Below are 19,254 nucleotides of genomic sequence, written 5' to 3'. Positions count from 1 at the left end.
GTATGTGCTATGGTGAGCGCTGTGAATTGTACAAGACTGATGAATCACAGATCTGTACTTCTGAAACAAATAATGCAATATATGTTAAAAAAAAAAAAGAAGATAGCAGGAGGGGAAGAATGAAGGGGAGTAAGTCGGAGGGGGAGACGAACCATGAGAGACGATGGACTCTGAAAAACAAACTGAGGGTTCTAGAGGGGAGGGGGGTGGGGGGATGGGTTAGCCTGGTGATGGGTATTAAAGAGGGCACATTCTGCGTGGAGCACTGGGTGTTATGCACAAACAATGAATCATGGAACACTACATCAAAAACTAATGATGTAATGTATGGTGATTAACATAACAATAAAAAATTATAAAAAAAAATGTAGGCTGTATACCAGCAAGCTGAATCCATCAAGTTGTAAAAGCGTTTTACGCAGTAGCCAGGAATGCAAGATTAGTTTAACATCTGGAAATCAATTAATGCAATATCTCATATTAATAGAATATGAAAAAAAACAGAATCTGGATTGACACAGAACAAGCATTTCACAAAATCCACCCTTTCTTGATCAAAACACTCCACCAACTAGGAATAGAAGGGAACTTTCTCAGTCTGATGAATGTCTATGAAAATCATGCAGCTAACATCATACACAATGGTGAAACATTGAATGTCTTCCCCCCAAGATCAGGATATCTACTCTCACCATCTCCATTCAATATTGTGCTGGAAGTTCTAGTCAGAATGAGTAGGCAAAAATTAATAAAATAAACATATATCGAGATAGGAAAGGAAGAAATATAACTACCTCTATTTGCAGGTGACATTGTCTTGTATATAGAAAATACTAAGAATCCACTAAGGTATTAGAACACATGGATGGAACTAGAGGGTATTACGCTAAGCAGAATAAGTCAATCAGAGAAAGACAATTATATGATCTCACTGATAGGAGGAATTTGAGAAACAAGACAGAGGATCATAGAGAAATGGAGGGAAAAATGAAACAAGATGAAACCAGAGAGGGAGGTAAACAGTAAGAGACTCTTAATCTCAGGAAATAAAATGAGGGTTGCTGGAGTGGAGGGGGGTGGGAGGGATGGGGTGGCTGGGTGATGGACATTGGGGAGGGAATGTGCTATGGTGAGCACTGTGAATTGTATAAGACTGATGAATCACAGACCTGTACCCCTGAAACAATACATTATGTTAATAAAAAAAAGAGAAACAGGCAAAAAATGGGGGAAAAAAGGTATTAGAATAAGTGAGTTTAGCAAATTTATAGGATACAAACAAGATAAATATACAGAATCAAGATATTTTTATGTAGTAGCAATGAGAAGTTTGAAAATGAAGTTAAGAAAACAATTCCTCTTATAATAACATCAAAAAGAATAAAATACTTAGGAAAAAAATTAACAAAAGAAGTACACAACTTGAATCTTAAAACTACAAGCCATTGATGAAAGAAAATAAAGAAGACACAAATAAATGGAAATACATCCCATGTTCATGGATCAGAAAACTTAATACTGTTAAGATCGCATTACTCCCCAAATCTACAGATTAAGTGCAATCCCTATTGAAATTTGCAGAAATTGACAAGCTAATCATGAATTTCATATGGAAATGCAAGGCATGGGGTGCCTGGGTGGCTCAGTCAGTTAAGCGTCTGCTTTCAACTCAGGTCATTATCCCAGGGTCCTGGGATCGAACCCTGCATTGGGCTTCCTGCTCAGTGGGGAGTCTGCTGCTCCCTCTCCCTCTACCCTCCCGCCCCCCTACCCCAGTTGTGTTCTCTCATGCTCTGCTCTCTCTCAAATAAATAAATAAATAAATACCTTAAAAAAAAAAAATGTAAGGGACATGAAATTGACAAAACAATCTTGAAGTAATTCAGCGGACTAACTCTTAATTTCAAAACTTACTATAAAACTACAGCAGTCAAGACAGTGTCATACTGGCATAAGGGTAGATGCAGAATTGAATGGAACAGAATTGAGAAATAGACCATTATATTTACAGTCAATTGATTTTTTTGCAAGGGTGTGAAGACAGTTCAACAGGGGAAAGAATAGACTTTCCGACAAATGGTTTTGGAACAACTGGATATCCACCTGAGAAATGGTGGATTGATGCTGGACCCTCTTTCTCATACCATATATGAAAATTACCTCAAAATGGATCATAGACTCTAAGAGATAAAACTATAAAACTCTTAAAAAAATAAAGTCTTTGTGACCATGGGTTAGGGAAAGCCCTCATAGGTATGACTACAGAAGCACAAGGGACAAAATTGAAAATAGATAAATTGAACTTTATCAAAATTAAAACTTTGTGCTACAAATAATACCACCAAGAAAGGGAAAAGAAAACCTACATAATGGGAGAAGATATTTGCAAGTCTTATGTCTGATAAGGCAACAGTACTCAGGATACATAAAGAGTTCTTACAAGTCAACAGTTAAAAACCAATCATTTAAAAATGGCAAAGAACGTGAATAGACATATAAGTGGTCAACAAACACATGAAAAGATGTTCATCATTAGTTATTAGGGAAATAGAAATCAAAACTACAGTGAGATAATGCTTCACTTCCACCAAGATGTCTATAACCAATAAGACAGACAATAATAAATATTGATAAAGATGTGGAGAAATGGGAACCCGCTAGTAGGAACGTATAATGGTGCAACTGCTTTGTAAAAGAGTTTAGCAATTGCCTTATGATCCAGCAATTACACTTCTAGGTATATACCCAAGAGAAATGAAAACATACATCCACACGAAAACTTGAATGACCTTAGTAGCATATTCATAAAAGCTAAAAAGTAGAAATGACCCAAATGTTGATCATCCATCGAATGGATAAATAAATTGTGCTGTATCTATATAATGGAATATTATTTGGTAGTAAAAAGGAATGGAGCACTGGTGCAGGCAACACCATGGATGAAACTTGAAAACATTATGCTAAGTGAAAGACCACAAATTGTATGACCTCATTTATATGACATGGAATAGGTACAGAAAATAGATTTGTAGATTAGGATGGTGGGCTTGGGGAGAATGGGGAGGGACTGTTAATGGGTATAGGGTTTCTTTTTAGGGTGATGAAAATCTTCTAAAATTGATTGTGGTAATCATTGTAAAAATTTTTTTAATGTAAAAACCACTGAAATGTACTCTTAAAATAAGTGAATTATATGTTATATGAATAATATCTCAATAAAGCTATTAAAAACAGCTGTATTTCTCATGGGTGTTTTGTAGGGATAATTTATCCTTGAACTTATTAAAACTCATGTCTTTCCCTATTAATTGTTTTATTATCTCTTCATGAATTATCAGGTTTTCACTGGTCTAGTATGGGAGATTTTATTTAGTGCAAGGCAGTGCATCATCTTCTAGAACTTTTCCGTATTGCATATTTCCTGAGGGGTTTTGAGAAACATACACAATGTTTACTTATTATCAACTTATTATTTTAACATACTTATTACCATCAGCATTTCTAACTAGTTCCTGCGCATTATGCAAAACGCCTTGAAATACATTTCATCGTTTATTCATTTTGAAAACTCTATGAAGAAGGTGGTATATCTCCATTTTTCAGATAAGGAACTTGAATCTTGGATATGAAGCAGTTGTAGGTTACAAGTGATGGAGTGATGCTAAAACTAGCACTTGATTTTGGTTGATGTCAATGATTATTTTGTACTGTTCCTTGAGCTACATTGTGCCATAAGTGATAGAAGGACTGGTTATATTTTCTGTGCTGTTTTTAAAATATTTTTCCTGGGACACTCTTCAATATTTTTTTATTTTTTAGCTTGTTTACCAGATGTGCCAGTGTTTGTGGACAAACTTCTGGGTTCATTTATGAACTTACCATTATGGCTATTGTTTGGATTACTTTTCTCCAAGTGCCTGTTGTTTACACCTGTTTCCTCCAACATGATATTGTGCTCTTGGAGTCAGATGAGATGTCTGCTGCAGGTGGGTCAGCCTCTCTCTGTCTGGAAAGTCTTGGTGTAAATTGGAAGTGCGAAGAGTCCACTGTGCCAGGTCTCCTTAAGATTACAGAAAAAAAAATGTGTTAAATGGGTTGAGTCCAGCATTATTTTCAGGAAAATAATGCAATGTATATTATTTTTGGCTTGTTTTTAATCTTTGGCTTTTCACTCTCTGAAATGCCCTTTCTTTTTATTGTCCCTACTCCACCCCCTGTAAACAACTCTCAATATTTCAAGATTCAGGCAATTGTCTATACCTCTGTGGAATCATACTTACCAATCCCTGCTCTCCTAGTTAAGTACAATGCATTTACCTCTCTGGCTTCACTGTACTCCGTAAAAATAGCTGTCACAGTGCCTTTAACCCTTCATTGTACTTTTTTGTTTGTTTAGATACTTGCCTCTTCCCTCTGGCCTGTGAATCCCTGTGGGCAGGGAGTATATTTCTCTTTGTTAATAATTTTTGCATCGCTAGCACTGTGCCAGGGGAACTACTAGATTTTCAATAAATGTTGAATGAGTGTGTGGAAAATTAGGTGAGGCCCAAGGATGGCTCATTGATCCTGAATCTTGCCATTCTGGGATAGCCTGGATTCTGTTGGGTAGACATCATAAGTTGGTTGGTTTGTTTTTTAATGGAGATAAATACTAACTGACTTTTGGCCACAGGTATATATTTGGGGTAACAGCCCTTTAAATTTTATTGTTGTTTGATTTTTCAAAATGCTTGTGTAAAAAGCATTTGATTATTTACATCTAATTTGTCAGCTCTGTGCACGGATCCTGTTATACAAGCACTATTATCCAGCCTGTTTCAAAAGACCGTTTGAGAGTAAAAATTACAGTCTTGGTAAAGAATCTCTTTGAATTTAAGGATTCTTCATAATCTTTACATTCCTCCGACGGATCCCCTAAGGCTATGGTTCTCAACCATAGCTGTTCATTACATTTAGCAGGGGAGCTTAAAAAAATATTCCTGGGCCCCTCCCCCAGACAGACTGCATCAGAATTTTTGGGGGAAACCCAGGGATGAGTCTCTTTTGTAAAACTCCCCAGGTGACTGGTGGGCATTCAGGGTTGCGACTCAAATCTTGCATGCATCCTGGAGGTCTTTTAAATGTGATGCTGTCAACATATGTGTGAACTTTTGGATGCAAATACCCTCTTTGGGCAGAAAAATTAAAGCAGATGTTCTCAAAATGTGGTTCTCAGATCAGGAGCATTAGCATCACCTGGGAATTCATTTGAAATGTATGTTCTTGGGCCTCCACCCCACCCTTTTGGGGTGGATCAGAAACTGTGGTAGGGACCAGCATTCTGTTTTCATAAGCCCTGTGGGTGACTGATGGTCCCTGAGGAAGAAGGGGAGAGTCTTTAGCCCAAGGAGTGTTAAGAGTTACAGTTGTCACTAGGTGTTGTATGTAAGTGATGAATCATTGAATTCTCTTCCTGAAACCAATATGGCATTGCATGTTAACTAAGTAGAATTTAAATAAAAATTTTAAAAAGTTACAACTGTCATCTGCCAGGTAGGACCTAGCATGTGCTGAGATCATGGACATGTGCATGCATGGTGGTCCCACTGACCTGGAATCCTGAGGAGCATTGTGTGGCTTCCTTTTGTCAGGGTAGGGATAGCAATTCTAGTGGTTTCCAGAAGGTATCATAGTAGTCATCTCACCTGACCCTGGGCAGAGGGCCAGAAAACCCCTTCTTTTATGGGCTTCTTTAACTAGGGCATTCAGGAGTTCATAGGTTACGTTCACTTGTCATCTTCGATGACTTCACTAAAATCTTTCATGCTCTTCAGTTCACATGTGGCCTTTAGGGCCAGATCTACAATATTGTAGTAAAATGAAATTCCACCATCTTTTAAAATAACATTTAGAGACTTTGAACTTGAACTAATTTAAGGGAGAGTCTAGTAACCAAAAGGAAAGTCTTGTTAAAAGGTAAAATCTGGGGCTCCTGGGTGGCTCAGTCGTTAAGCGTCTGCCTTCAGCTCAGGTCATGATCCTGGGGTCCTGGGATCAAGCCCCACATTGGGCTCCCTGCTCAGTGGGGAGCCTGCTTCTTCTCTCTCTCTCTCTCTCCTCCTCCCGCCCCCCACACTTGTGCTCTCTCTCTCTCTCTCAAATAAATAAATGAAATCTTTAAAAATAAATAAATGGTAAAATCTGCCCATGCTTCTTTTTTTTTAATTTTATTTTATTATGTTAATCACCATACATTACACCATTAGTTTTTGATGTAATGTTCCATGATTCATTGTTTGCGTATAACACCCAGTGCTCCATGCAGTACGTGCCCTCTTTAATACCCATCACCAGGCTAACCCATCCCCCCACCCCCCTCCCTTCTAACACCCTCAGCCGGTTTCTCAGAGTCCATAGTCTCTCATGGCTTCTCTCCCCCTCCGATTTCCCCTCCTTCATTTTTCCCTTCCTACTATCTTTTTCTTCTTTTTTTTTTTAACATATAATGTATTATTTGTTTCAGAAGTACAGGTCTGTGATTCATCAGTCTTACACAATTCATGGTGCTCACCATAGCATATACCCTCCCCAGTGTCTATCACCCAGCCACTCCATCCCTCCCACCCCCCACCACTCCAGCAACCCTCAGTTAGTTTCCTGAGATTAAGAATTCCTCATATCAGTGAGATCATATGATACATGTCTTTCTCTCATTGACTTATTTCGCTTAGCATAATACCCTCCTGTTCCATCCATGTCATGGCAAATGGCAAGATTTCATTTTTTTGATGGCTACATAATATTCCCGTGTGTGTGCGTGTGTGTGTATGTACCACATCTTCTTTATCCATTCATCTGTTGATGGACATCTTGGCTCTTTTCATAGTTCAGCTATTGTGGACATTGCTGCTATAAACGTTGGGGTACGTGTACCCCCTTCGGATCACTACATTTGTATCTTTGGGGTAAATACCCAGTCGTGCAATTGCTGGGTTGTACGGTAGCTCTATTTTCAACTTTTTGAGGAACCTCCATACTGTTTTCCAGAGTAAATCTGCCCATGCTTCTTGAGGGAGATGTTCTGGGTGATCCATTCCAGCAGAAAGAGATAAGGGGACAATGATTTATTGTTGGATATCGGACTGAAAAAAGAAAATTAAGAGTTAAGAGTGCCTCTGAGTTTGTAATTCAGGGGGCCACAAGGGTATTGGTATTGCTGATCCAAGATGACTGTAGATGGGACAGCCTATTCTGGAGGAAAGATAAATCTATACTGGAATACAGTTTAAAGTTTATGGTGCCCATACACCATCTATTAGGGTTCTCCAAAGAAACAGAACCAATAGGATATACACATGTGTGCCTCTGTATGTATATATAAATACACACACACACACACACACACACACACACACACAAGATTTATTTTCAGGAATTGGTTCTGATGGTTATGAAGACTGGGACATTCCACGATCTGCTGTCTGCAAGCTTGAGGCCCAGGAAACCTGGTGATAACAGTTTAGTCTGAGTCTGAAGGCCTGAGAACCAGAGGAGTCAATGACTGAAGTCTCAGTCTAAGAGCAGGAGAAGACCAATGGCCCAGCCTCTTTCTGTAGTCAGACATACAAATTCTCCCTTTCTCTGCCTTTTTGTTCTATTCAAGCCCTCAGTGCATTGGGTGATGCCCACCCACATTGGGGATAATAATCTGCTTTACTCAGTCTACTGATTCAAACTGCTAATTTCATCCTGAAATGCCCTCACAGGCACACCCAGAAATACTGTTAGTCAAATATGTGGTCACTCTGTGACCTAATAAAGGTGATACATAGAATTAACTGTCACAGCCTGTCAGACAGATGTGTCCAGTAGGGATTATAGCTCAGGAGATGGGTGAGGACTACAGATACAGGTGGGAAACTCTTGATTGTACAAGGACAGTTAGAGCTTTGAGAGCAAATGGTATCCCCAGGGAGAAGGTATGTTATGTGAGGTGGAACACCCCATCCCAGGGAGAGGCAGAAGAACAACTGGAATAGCCAGGGAGACCAGCAGAAAACCAGGAAGGCCTGGGTTCTAGAAGCCTAGGGAAAACAGAGTTTCAAGCAGGAAAAGATGAAATAACTTAAACATTGAATAAGATAAAGGTTTAATTAGTGTCCTTTATCCGTGGAAATAAGGAGGTCTTCGTTCACGCTTTTCAAGGCCGTTTCCAAAGAGGCAGGACCCCTCAGTGATGTTGGTCCTTTCCACTTTAGGTGTCTGCTCTGTAGAGATGTCTATTGCATTAGTCAGGACAAGTCAAGCTAGCTGCCTTAACAACAACCCTGGAAATCTCAGGGGTTTTACACAATTAACTCATAGTTCCTCACTCATACCGTATCCTATGTAGGCAGCCCTTCTTGGCAGCAGTTCTCCACGCAGTGACTTGGGAATGTGAGAGCCTTTTATCTTCGGATGCTGCCATCTTAAACATGAGCTCACTGCAGTTGCTGTGGAGGGGACAGAGCATGGACCAGCATGCAGGGGGTGTATGGCCAGGTCTGGAAGCAGTGTAAGTAACTTCCACTCGCACCCTGTTGACCAGAACTTGTCACATGATCTCAACCTCATTGCATAGGAAAGCCAAAACTAGAAAATGGAATTGGTGAGCATATAAGTCTTTTCTGCCAAACTATCCAAGGCATACCTACAGCCACCCCCCCCCACCCCCCTTTCTCGTTACAGGGTCTACATGTCTAATTTCTTAGTGGGTATTTCAGACTCTACTCACTCAAATTAGATCTTAACTACTCCCTAGCTCCATCCAAAGTAGAGATTGCTTTTAGCTTCTGGTAACAGATTTTAATTGTCTCCTTTAGGAACAAGTTAGGAAGTCGGCAAAGAGATGCATTTCTATCGCCAAGCCTTTGCTCAAGCTGCCCCCTCTTTCTAGAATGCTTTTCCCCCAGGTGTTTATCTCACTGCACTGATGTCTTTGCTGAAACCTCACCTTCTTATGAAGATGGCTTTGTCCCCTCCATTCAACACCCAACCCCACTAAGAGTTGCTGATCCTCCTTCCTTTGCCCTACACTTTTCTTCATATCTCTTACTACTTTTGGGCATATAATATACTTATTCATTATGCTTATTTATCAGCTGTTGTCCCAGGAGAATATGAGCCCCAGGGCAGGGATCATTGTTTTTATTTCCTGATCAGTCGATCAAGTGTCTTGAACAGTGTCTGGCATAGACACTATAGTATTTGTTGAGTGAATTGACTCTGAAGCACTTAGACCAGGAAATCTTGAAGCCAGTTGAGAAGGTAGGAGGATAGGAAGGATATGGTTGGTGGTCAAGTCAGCAGAGTTGTCTTTGCAGTTAGCTGCCTTGGCGTGCTCATCATTGAGTTACTACGACACTGTGGGGTTGTTTTCTGCTTCACTGGCCTCCTGCTTCCAGGGCTCCAGTCTGGGCCTTCTCCAGTCCCTGTTGCATGCGCAGCCAGGAGGGTATCCCTGTGGTGCTACTAGGAGCCTGTGACCATGTGTTGTAGGAACACAGCTCTTGTATGAAGTCTGATTTGAGGGGGGGGGGGGGAAGGGCTGCTTTCCATGTTCCCGTGGGATAGGTTTCTCATCCTGTAGTCTCCACAGGCATTATCTAGGGTCTATGATGCTTTCTTACTGTGACTGTGAAAAGTATTTTAATTTCTCTTAAAATCAGTAGAAAATGTTTTAATTTAGGTCAAAGAAAATGTTTTAATTTAGGTCAAAGAAAATGTTTTAATATACAATATTATAGCACTCATCTATCAAGTTGTAAAATACAGTGTGTAATTAATATTTAATTGCTGGACAAAGGGGCAAAAGTGCCCACAGCCCACAAAAATCCTAATGCAGCCCTGGTTATGACTTGCCTGGGGTGAGAATATGGTGGACTTAGGTCTAAAATTGTCTTCAAGTTTTTGGGGCAAATGTAGTCCCTTTCATGGATGAGAGAAAGGGGGCCCTGAGAGGCTGCGCTTGGCTGAAAACTACATGGTTGGTGAGCTGTTAATGTCACATTCAGGTCTCTTGAGCCCATGGCTAATGCTTCTTGGAAAAACCTTCCAAAGAAGTAGTTTAGATGAGTGTAGTTTCTTAGTATATTTATTTTAATTATTCAGCAGTTGCTTCTTGATGCTCTATTGCCTAGTCATTTCTGAAGGGGTCACTGGTGAGTGACTGTGTTCATTGCGTTCTTCTGTTGCTTGTAGCACACAATTTACTGTGTGACTAATAAGCCAAGTCCCAAAGGAGTGAGGGACTTACTAGGCAAGTAGATGAGACTCTGAAAGGGGATAAGACCTGCTTTACAGACTTTTGTGTTTAAAGCGAAGATATATTTGGAGGCATCTGGCACTTAGTAGGCCCTCACGCATTATTTATTCTTTCTTTCCTTCCTTCCACTACCTAGCACTTTGAGTCCTCTGTATACATTATATTTTTTTGCCATTATCTGCTTATTACTCTGTTGCATCAGGGACAAGTGAAGAATTACACCACTTAACAATGAAGTCACATAAAAACGACGTTCATCTTCATTACCTGTGAGGGACCTTTCCAACTGCTTGGATGATTTTGCTTCTCTAGATCTCCTTTCACCTAGCGAATATTATAGTTGCCCATCATTCTCATTCATTCAGTTATGCTGTCATTCATTCAGCAAATATCAATTGATTGCCTTTTATGTGGCTGGTGTTTTTTTAGGGTATATAGAAGCTAACAAAGCAGGCAAACCCTGCTGTCAGGGAGCTTGGTTTCCAATTGGGGCAAAACTAGACTCGTTAGGCAGCATTTTCTGTTTTGAGGTACTTGGTAACTCTGGACGTGTGTGGAGGTGTGTATGTGTCAACATACCTCCACGCAGTGGAAGCCTCTACCAGATGTGATGAGGCGTAGGTGTTTGGTTTAGAAATGAAGTAGGGTAAGCCTGGGAACATAGGTAGCTTTAATGTTCTATTTTTACTTTATATATATAAAGTTTTCATGTCTACATCTAAAACATGTAGACCCTTTCTTTGAATACGGATTCGGTACTAGGATTTCTGAATTCAACTGATTGGAAACCTTATCTAGAATGTGCTGCTTCTGATTTCCATTTGCTTGCAATTTAAGCAGAGTGAGCTCATACTTGTCAGGTCATCTGAGCCCAGAATTATACATTTTTGGTGATTTTTTTTTCCTCCCAATCTTTTACAATTATTTTGCCCACACCTGGTGTGACGTCAACTGTTTTTCAACAAAATAGTTTCAGTGAGTCTCTTTTATTTTTTATTTATTTATTTTTTTAAGTATATTTTTTTAAAGATTTTATTTATTTATTCATGAGAGACAGAGAGAGAGAGAGAGAGAGAGGCAGAGGGAGAAGCAGGCTCCCAAGGAGCAGGGAGCCCGATGTGGGACTCGATCCCAGGACTCTGGGATCATGACCTGAGCCAAAGGCAGACGCTTAACCATCTGAGCCACCCAGGCGCCCCTCTTTTATTTTTTTTTAAGATTTTATGTGTTTATTTGACAGAGACACAGTGAGAGAGGGAACACAGCAGGGGGAGTGGGAGAGGGAGAAGCAGGCTTCCCTCAGAGCAGGGAGCCTGATGCAGGCCTCGATCCCAGGACCCTGGGACCATCAACTGAGCCGAAGGCAGACGCTTAACGACTGAGCCACCCAGGCGCCCTGCAGTGAGTCTTTTTAAAGCATTTAGTCTAATTTCTAAAAACTATTTCTTTTTGCCTTCAAGAGTATCAATTTACCTCATATTTGGGCAGCAAGGGGTAGTAGTTAAAAGCATGGGCTGTAGAGCCAGACTATCTGAGCTTTGCTACTTGTAGCTTAAACCCAGGCCGTGGCCTCAATTTTTTTATTGGTCAAATAGGCCCAATGATCAGACATACCTCATAGGATTGCTGTGAGATTTATAACCATCAGTACAAATAAAGTCTTTAGAACAATGGAACATAGTATGTGTTAGCTATCATTATTACTGTAAATATTGAGGATTAAGTAATTGTACTGACACATCCAAATGGCAGAAGCAGGTTTGAGAACAGACAACACGATTTCTTGGCTGAAAACTTGTGAAGTAGAACTGAGCCAGCATCCAGAGAGGGCAGCCCCTATGGAGGGACTAATGTCCGCTCCTCTGGCAAGGGCACAAGGGGAGGTCAATTCAAAGAGGTTATGCTCTGTATGTAATCGATCATCCACTTGTACATACTATAATTCAGAGCATGCATCAAGCTGCCTGGAAATACATTTTTCATCTTTTGTTGTTGTTGTTCAGTGAAACTCATGACCTTGCTGCTTGGCCAAACTTCTCCTTGTCATTCTGCTGAGAGAGAGAACAAGGGCAGGAGAGTGCACACAAGCAAGCAACCTTGACTCCATGCTCCATGTTGCCCTGTGGAGTTCGATGTTCTGCAGATTCCGTGGGATTCAGAGGATTTGCCAGCATGCTTTCTTCTGAAATTGGCACACGTGCATGCCCGATGAAATGATATTTACTTGCTGATCATCTTAACTAGTAGATGGAAACGAATCTAAACTAAACAACTCCGCAAGCAAGATTTCTGCCAGTGGGTGCGCCTCCTGGTTTTACAGTTCCGCTGCATCCCGGGCTCTCAGGGAACAGGAGAGTAACTTTTGGTGTCACATATGTCTCTGTTTTTATCCCGCTGTGTGTGTGAGAGGGCACTGTGGCAGGCAGCATATAAATAGCAAGCTTCCATTTTTATTTTTAGTGGTGATGACTTTTTCTTTTTTGAAATGGGATTTCTTATTTAATAAGTTATGGGATGTAATTACCACTTCTGCAGAAGTCAGGCAGCATCACACTCATTAAAAATTGCAGTAACGTGAAAGTCCACATATAATGGACAAAAAGAAACCTGGTGATGAAATAGACAAGCTTGGGGCGCCTGGGTGGCTCATTCAGGTGGTTAAACATCTGACTCTGGATCTTGGCGCAGGTCATGATCGCAGGGTCATGAGATCAAATCCCGCGATGGGCATGGAGCCTGCTTAAGATTCTCCCCCTCCCTTTCCGTTTACCGCTTACCTCCCCACTAAAAAAATGAAACAGACAAGCCTGAGGCTGCCTTAATGTCCAGCATTTCCCCCTTTCACTCCCTCTTTTCCTCTCTCCCTCCCTCCCCTTCTCCTTCCTTCATTTCTTGCAAATTGGAATGATACAGATTAAAAGCATGTCTGGAGTGAGCTAGGTGGCACCTGTTTTTGGCTCCTGGGTGGCATGGGGGAAGTTCTGCCATCTCGGCTCTCCCATCATTCAACGGTTGCACTTCTAACTGGATTTTTTTTTTTCTTTCCTCTTTATTTAAGATGTTACCCCCGAACTTTATATTCTCCACCTAGAGAGCCCGAACACTTCATTAAATGACCCTTCTGTTCATCTCCAGTGCTGGTTTCCACGTTTCCCCTGGCAGGAATGCAGGGGAAACAGGAATGCAGCTCCAGAAAGACTGCATGGCAGCTGAGTGGCCTTCGTAGGGGTTAATCACTACAAGGCAGCCAGCATTTTCCTGAGTTAAACCTCTCATGTAAAAAAAAAAAAAAAAAAAAAAAAATCCTAGAGTCAGAGTCATCTTCAATTTTTTATGAATCAAGCTTTTAGTCACTAGAAACTATTAACCCTGCAGTAGCACACATTCTGAACTGCCTGGACCCAGACTGATTGATTTGGAGAAGCAATAGCCATTGGTTCTGGGCTCCGCTCACCTTCCGCCCTTCCCCTCATTTTCCTGCCCCCTCCATCCTGTGCAGACTCCGTTCTCACCACCTGAGTTCCACACAGACAAGGATTTTCAACAGAGCAGGTTCTTAGGATATCTCTTTCAAATAGAATAGCACCAGGGCTCGTGCCTTCTGAAGAGCCTGGTGGTGACCAGTCCTGGATGCTGGGAGATGTTCATGATGGCGGGGGAGGAGGGGGGACCTGTCAGATCGCACTGCTCTTTTCCACAGACCCAGGGGAATGGCGTGGTGTTGGTCTGGTTTTCTTATCAGCTGCCGGGCTCTGTGTTACAGGAAGGGGGTTCCTAATGTAATCTGAAATGAATGCTTTTAGAATCACAGGGGAATTTTGAGGGAATTTACATGTTTTCTGAGAAGCTGAGAGTGTCTGTCTGTCTCTTCTCCGTATGTCTCAATTCTACCCTCATCTTTAAAGCCAGCCCAAGATCTCATCCAACTTTGATGCTAGGTCCCTGCCAGCTCACATGGATTTCTCTCTTCTCTGAGCTCACAGGAGCTTAATCTCTTCCACACAACCCAGGTATCGATCACTTAGTGTCTTGTTTTCCTAAAAGCTTCATGTTTTGTAGTCCCAATGAAACAGAAGCTCCTAGAGCCTGAGAATGCTATGTAACTTGGGAAAAAAGCCGAGCAGAGCACTATGAGAATACACGACAATTATGACATTGCTTTTCTCTCATATTTCCAAGGATATAGGAGATATATATGTGTGTGTGTATATATATATATCTGAATGACTGCCTTATATGTGCACATTTATGGGCTGTGAAGGCTGCAGAAAAATTTAAAATGGTTGTTGCTCCTAAAAGCTAAATGGGAGGTAGCAACATATTGTAAACGGTGGCATTTGACCAGTGGTGGGAGTCCCTGAATGTCAGGCTATGGAATTTGAGCTTTGTTTGGCAGAGCTATGAACATTTGTAAATGGAAGTGGTGTGATGCAAATCTGCTTTGGATTTATCTGGAAGTACTGGGCAAGAACTGGGAGAAACCAGACCAGAGGTGTATGGCTAGAAATAGTCACAGTCGCTCAGATGGCAAGTGACATGATCATGCTGAGTTGAGGGTCCCCGAGAGCGAGACACCTGGGTGGGAGGTTCAGGGAGGGGATGCAGTGAGAGCATGAGGTGAGAGAGAGACAAGCTGGTTTGGCCACTGACCATGTGACCTTGGGCAGGTTACTTGACCTTTCTGTATCTCCACTAGGTCCTTTTCTCAAAATGGGGACCTCAGCCTTAAACTTCATAGGATTGGTTTGGGTATAGGTTCTCAATAACTCTTAGGAAAAAAAAAAAAAAAAGAATCCGGGGCTTGGACTGAAGGGTAGGAGAAAGCCTGAAAAATGATGGGAAATGTAAGTCTAAGTGATGAATAAGAGCAAGTCTATCTGTAAATCCTAAGGCTGTTGGATTAGTCATGTGTTTATTCTCTGTCTCTTTGGTTTCTTGAGGGTTAGGGGCGTGTCTTAATCATATTTGCATTGCCAGTGCACTGTACACAGTAGGCACTCAGTGAGGGCTGTGTGGGTCATTTTCCTCTAATTGTTGCCTGCCTCTGAGGCAGGCCTCAGTTTGACATATCATGACCTTGTCCATGAACTATTGCGATAACCTCATCGTTATGCGCTCTGCTTTTAGCCTTGGTCTCATCCAGTCCATCTTAGAGGTTCCTGGATAATGGAGTAAATGGTTTCAAGCACATCTTGATTTCCTGGTGACGTTAAGTGGGCCCCCATTCCCTGCTAAATAAAGCCTGTCCTCCGTCTGCAGTTGAGGACCGTTGATGAACCCGGCACTTGAGTCTAACTGGTTCCACCCTTCACGGGGAATGGAGTCTGCTCTCCAAATTTTTGCCTGTCTCTCCCATATTTTGCAATTTTTGCTGATTGCCACCCTCCCATACTGGCTCATGTGTCACCTTTTCCATGTAGCCCTTCTTGATTCTGCCATCATCAAGTGATAAATCATATAGCCCTTTGTATACTTATGGTAGACAAACTTTATGTTGTGATACATTTGCCTTAATGAGGGAGTTTCTAGGCCTCAGTGTCCATGTCTATATTCTGAGATATACACATGGGTAGGCTCTAACTCTGCCCCATTTAGCATATGGCCCTTGCACGTAGTAGGCACCTAATGACTGTCTGAATGGAGAATTCTCCTTCTGAGAGGATCTATGGTGTTGCCGTGGCTGATTGCGCATGCTGCTTGAGTGCCCTCTCTCCCTGTGCCCTGGGATGGCCTTGTCTTCCCACTCGGATGCAATGCCCCTCCATTTTTATCTGATTTAGGAGCTGTAGATTGGACCCCAAGGTGATAATTGTTTTTTTGTTTGTTTGGCTTTGCTTATCTGGCCAAATGGTGATGTGACTGGCATAGTTTAGATATGGTGGCAGATGTCTCCCTTGCACCAGAGTTATCTTTTCCACTTCTTTTTTGTTCTCTGACTCAGTCTTTTCTCTTGGAGTTGTCAGAGAATGGTTGGTTAATTCCACTGACAGCTTAACAGCTTTCCAGCCTATGGCCTGACTGGTTGTCCAGGTTCTTCTTAGAGCTCTACGTGTGGTAGGACATGGAAAGACCACAGTCCTCTTCACTGGTGAATTCTCTTGGTTAATCTGGGACCCAAAGGTAAGTGGATTTTGGCTTATGGACATATTACAAATTGGGTACAAATCTACCTAACATTAAAACACTCACGTCCAGTTTTTCTTTTTTTTTTTCCCCTGGGTTCTGTCACCTTTTACTTCCCTTTGGATGTGGCGATTTACAGAAACTGTATAGGACAGCGTGATTTTTTTTTTTTTTTTTGGTAACAAAACAGAGAACATGATGAGATACTTTCCTTCTGGAAATAAATATAAAGGCTCTGCAGTAATGGATTTGGAGTGTATCCCTTCTTGTTACGTGTTTGAATGCCTCTTCGTTGGTGCCTAGGAAATCTTGGGAGCCTGCCAGGTTTTTGATAATCATGTGGCTAACCTAGGTCTGTTAACAAGACAAGGAGTCCAATCAGCCAGAAACCTTGGGGTAACGTTTGAGCCTCTTTGGTTAAGAAACTACTTTCTTATTTAAATTTTTAGCATTCCAGAACTAGAACAGTGAGGAGACAGAGTCCTCTGTGCCCTTGCTGTGTGATTTGCCTATGTGTTCTGGTTTCTTCTGTGGTCTTCATGGGCCTTTGGCACAGACATCTACACCTGGACGTGTGGCAAGGGTGGCATTGGGGACTGAGAGTTGTGCGGAGCTGCAGGTTTGGTGTATATGGTACTCTTAACCCAGCTGCCTGCATGATGGAGGGTACTTTGGTTCAAGGTCAAGGGTAGACCTTCCGAGGTCCTGTTCTTAGGACTTTAAAGACCATAGTTTTTCAGGTCTCTGGGACTAGGTATTAAATCAAAGGTTGACCCTTGTTAGACCGCAGTCTTCCCATCTTTTTATTTTGCTCAGATCTCATGGGAAAGGAAGTGCCACTCTGTCAACTGTTTCTAGGTGTGGAAAGGATAAAAGGATACTTTTGGATTTTTCTGGTGGATTAAATTGCCAAATATAAGTGATTCTTGACTTAAGATGGCTTGCTATATTAACTCCTGCCACTTTATTACATTTCTGGGTTAATTAAAGTCTTCAGTAACAGCCGGTACTGGTACTTATGGCCATCTCCTGATGGGCTTGGGGTTCTTTTGGGGCGGCTCACCAATCCTACTGGTGGAACCAGGCCTGGGCTCCATCTACAGCTGTAATGGGTTGAATTGTGTCTCCTCAGATTCATGTGTTGAAGTCCCAACCCCCAGTACCTCAGAATGTGACCTTATTTGGAAATAGGATCGTGCAGATGTAATTAGTTAAGATGAGGTCATACTGGAGTAGGGTGGGCCCCTACTCCAGTATGACTGGTCTCCTTATCAAAAGGAGAAATTTGGACATGCACATAGGGAGAAATGCCATGTGAAGATGAAGGCAAAGAACTGAGGTGATAATAACAGAAGCCAAAGAAAGACAAAGGTTGCCTGCAAACTGCCATAAGCTAGGAGAGAGGCATGGAGCCTATTCCCCCTTCTAGCTCTCAGAAGGAACCATGCCTGCTGACACCTTGATCTTGGACTTTGGGCTGCCAGAACGGTGAGACAATAAATTTCTCTTGTTTAAGCAACCTCGTCTGTGATGCTTTGTCACGGCAGCCCTAGCCAACTCATAGGAGCTTGGCCGAGATTAAGGGATCCCCAAAGAAAAGGAAGTTGCCCTGGAAACAGCCCTTTCTATAACAAGTATCGTCCAAAGACTTTCAGTGGCATTTATGGACCTTGACTTAACTGTAAAACTTGTTACAACTGATGACCCGAATTTTGAACACTGTTTAGAGGTCCTTAGAGCCTTGCTTGCTCTTCATTACAGACTTCATTGAGCTCTTATTTCAAAAAGCCTGTGCCCAGAAATCCTCCCTGGGAGGAACATTTAGGATAAGACTTTTATACTAAAATTTTGGCTTTATTTATATTTAACAAATAAAAAGGCAACTCTTCCTTTCTTTTCCTGGTTACTTTTCATTAATGAAATATCCCAATTTTGTCTTAACGTTCATAAGAAATAATAATAGCTAACACTTACTGAGCATTGACTATGCTGGGTACTGTGCTAAGCACTTTCCTGTGTTAACTCATTTGATTCTTATTATATCAACGCTCTAAAGGGAAATAGAGGCACAGAGAGTTTGAGTAATTTGCCCAAAATCACCCAGCTAGGAAGTGGAGGTGAGATTATAAAGGTTTTACAGATGATTCAGTTTGTACCCATTCCCTGGGAAGTGATGAGGTTTAGAGAATGAGGTTGCCAACTCTTTCTACTGTTTCTACAAGTATAGAAATTGAAATGTATACATTTAATGAACACCTCTACATGTGATGTGGTTATAATAGAATGAAAATATCTGCAGGCAGACTGTGGGGACTGTCTCTTAAGTTCCTAGCAAGAACATCCAAGTGTCCTGGAAGTGTCTTGGCTGTGAAGTGTCCGTGGGATAGTGAGCAGATCACTGTGTGCAGTCGGGGTCTGGAGCTGGGCCTTGAACCCAGCGGCGTACCCGCTCTGTGATTCTGGACAAGTCACAGCCTCTGGTGGGCCTCAGTTTCCTTCCATGAGTTTGCATGCCAAGTGCAGTGCTCAGACATGTTAACTTTCACGTCGTAGATGGTTTTGACAAACTTTCCTACATGAATCCAATACAAGTTCCTGCCCATACTTCTTTCCTTAGCAAGAGTCTGGGTCTTTATCCTGTGTTTTTTTGTCTGTTTTTTTAAACAAGCAATTTCAGACAGGTCTTCTAAAATGAAATGGTCTACAAATTTCTGGTTCTGGGTACTTTGCCTTTCTAAAAAAACGTTGAGGATTTATCTTGCTTGAAAGTTAGTTTCTGGGAGGGATTTTGTAGCTGTAATTTTCACATGGGTGAAAATTCAATATCACAACGAGGGGCTTGTACAGAT

At 41.6% G+C, this 19,254-nt stretch overlaps 1 protein-coding gene and 1 long non-coding RNA gene across 2 annotated transcripts in view; both read left to right on the top strand.

The window, feature by feature from the left end:
• TMEM163 (transmembrane protein 163) overlaps positions 1-19,254 on the top strand; it is a 215,280-nt gene that overhangs the window by 87,439 nt on the left and 108,587 nt on the right. The gene's annotated exons all lie outside the window — the stretch shown is intronic.
• LOC113919535 lies at positions 7,854-12,640 on the top strand. Its single transcript, XR_003519045.1, has 3 exons — positions 7,854-7,958; positions 8,372-8,533; positions 12,286-12,640. It is a non-coding gene; the product is annotated as an uncharacterized LOC113919535 (long non-coding RNA).

This window comes from Zalophus californianus, chromosome 3, assembly GCF_009762305.2.
Source record: "Zalophus californianus isolate mZalCal1 chromosome 3, mZalCal1.pri.v2, whole genome shotgun sequence".
In the NCBI taxonomy this organism is placed as follows: domain Eukaryota; kingdom Metazoa; phylum Chordata; class Mammalia; order Carnivora; family Otariidae; genus Zalophus; species Zalophus californianus.
The sequence above is the reverse complement of the archived record's forward strand: the minus strand, read 5'-3'. Positions and strand labels throughout refer to the sequence as shown.